A 2,635-nucleotide genomic window follows, 5' to 3' on the forward strand; every position below is an offset into this window, starting at 1 on the left:
TGATGTGACAAAAAATATCACCTCATAGACTTTCTCAAAGACTTTTCTAATGTAGATGAATTTCCTAGCAATACAGTGTTGCATTTTAAAAAATGGTGTGATACTTTATAATATAAACAAAAACAAAATAATTTTTATATTTAATAAATAGCATTTTCTTTATTAAAAAATAATGAAAACATTTAACACTGATAGGAGAAAAAAAACTTTTTTTTCTTTTTTCAATAATTTTGCAATTATTGAAACATAAAAACAATATGGGGATTTAAAGAAAGGATTCCACAATATCCACAATAATTCAGAAATGTGTATTATGATATAATTTATCACAAATGTGATGCTATATTGTCATATCACCCAGTTCTCCATCTCCAGTACTTCACTCATGGCAAATATTGTGTTGTTGTTGTTGTTGTTTTAATTAATGAAAATCAGTCATAAAAAAGAGCATGGAGATGATCGATAATGTTACACCTCAAGCTTAATGCATAAAGACACACTGTATTTTTTAACTCAGCAGATTGTAGATCTGTCCTGTTGTACAAATTGTGCATTATTTTGTTAATCTTTTACCATGTAAGCCCAATGAGATTCTTTATTTTGCTGTTGTTATTGTGTTTGTTTAGATTATATTAGATCAGATTAGATTCAACTTTATTGTCACTGTGCAGACTACAAGTACAGAGCCAATACAATTGTTGTTGTTGTTGTTGTTTCATTGTTTTAATATTATCATTTTTATATTTTATTCATTGTATATTTCTTCTATCCTCATACATTTTTATTTTTATTTTTTTACAATAAGTTAGGACTTTTCTTGTACAAAGACATTTTTAGTTCCTAACTTATTTTAAAAAAACACCATGTCACCTCAGGGACTCTGCAGTAACCATTATATGTGAAAATATTTTTTCAGCATGCAACAGGAAATAATGTTTGTAGAATAACCTATTGATGATTTTAAATTTTAATAGCCAGATCTGTTGAACAGATTTGTTGAACTTCCTCGTACACATTTTGAGCTGAATTAAAAACAACAACAAAGCTTTTAAATACAGAAATATGAATTTTTATTGGCATGTTTTCATTTAATCAGGAGATAACTAAATTAATACTGTAGTTAATAGCATGTGAAGTTCTGCACTGATTTAACAGCTTTTAGAGTGAGACCGGAAAGCACATTATGTGGTATTTTACCTGTAATATGGAGACGTTTGTTGCGTTCTCTTCTTGTTTGTGTTTAAAATGCAGGACATTTTATAGCTGCTTCTACGACCTTTGGAATCATTAAGTAGGATTTAGCAGGAAGTGATAGAAAATGATTTCTGGTATGTTCATGATGTCAACAGGTCACACTAAAAATATATGTTTTGGGCTTTAAATACATTTTTAAAGACAATTAATTAATAGTAGTGTCCTTTTAAAGTGGGGGGAAAAAACATGAATAAAATTATGAACAACACTTAAAGTGAACTGTAGGACATGAGTATCATAATTTTGTTTTGTGTTGTAAATGATCATGTGATCATGATGATCATAATCATATAATAGTTTAGGTGTTATGAGCAGTGTTATGAGCAGTGTGTGTGTGTGTGTGTGTGTGTGTCCCAAAGTTGAAATAAAACCCACTTCCTTTGTGAAAAGAAATATAATATTTGTCCTTATTGTTTTTATTTGATACGCTGAAGACGAGAAACTTTGATTAAATCTTTTTCCATTGAGAAAATTACTGATGTTCCATAAATACAGCTTCATTTAAATCATCCTAGATTTAACTGTGTTGCAAGCAAACCTCCAGTTCCTATACCAATTCCACCTCCAGTTCCTATACCAATTCCATCTCCAGTTCCTATTCCAGTTCCACCTCCAGTTCCTGTTCCAATTCCATCCACAGTTCCTATTCCAGTTCCACCTGCAGTTCCTAGTTCAACTTCCAGTTTCACCTCTAATTCCACCTCCAGTTCCAATTCCATTTCCTATTCCAGTTCCACCACCAGTTCCGATTCCAGTTCCTAATACAGTTCCACCTCCAGTTCTTATTCCAGTTCCAGTTCCACTTCCAGCTCCACCTCTTATTTCAGTTCTTTGGGTAATGGGAGACTGATAGTTGGCTACACTATAGTGAACTAAAAGGCCCTCACTTACTATTCTGGAGTCATGATGAAGAACCTCAGCCAAAACCATTTAACCAGCTTTATTACCTCCATTTTCTTTCACCTCTGTGCAGATTTTCACTTTTAATCATGTGATTATCGCTAGGATTTTCTTCCCTGGGCTGTCAGAGAGGAGGTCACTGTGCTCTGCCAGGAAAATAATGACTTGGCTGTAAGCATGATGGATTGTGTGATGGTATCTTTTTATAATCCTTATGTTATGATTAGGGTAAAAAAAAAAAAAAAAAAAAAAAAAAGAATTTACTGTTTTTAATAATGTGCATTATAAAAGTGCACTATATCACTACAATCTGAGTGAAAATATTATTTGAGTGTTTTTATAACGTATGTGTGTAATAGATTATGGGTAACTAGGGTTTCACCAAGACCCGCATTTTACAGTCCAAGACCCGGACTAGTTGAGGTTGAGTCAAGACTGAGTCTTAAGGGTGTTGATCAAGACAAGATCAAGACCGAAAACC

The sequence above is a fragment of the Ictalurus furcatus genome, chromosome 12 (assembly GCF_023375685.1).
Source record: "Ictalurus furcatus strain D&B chromosome 12, Billie_1.0, whole genome shotgun sequence".
In the NCBI taxonomy this organism is placed as follows: Eukaryota; Metazoa; Chordata; class Actinopteri; order Siluriformes; family Ictaluridae; genus Ictalurus; species Ictalurus furcatus.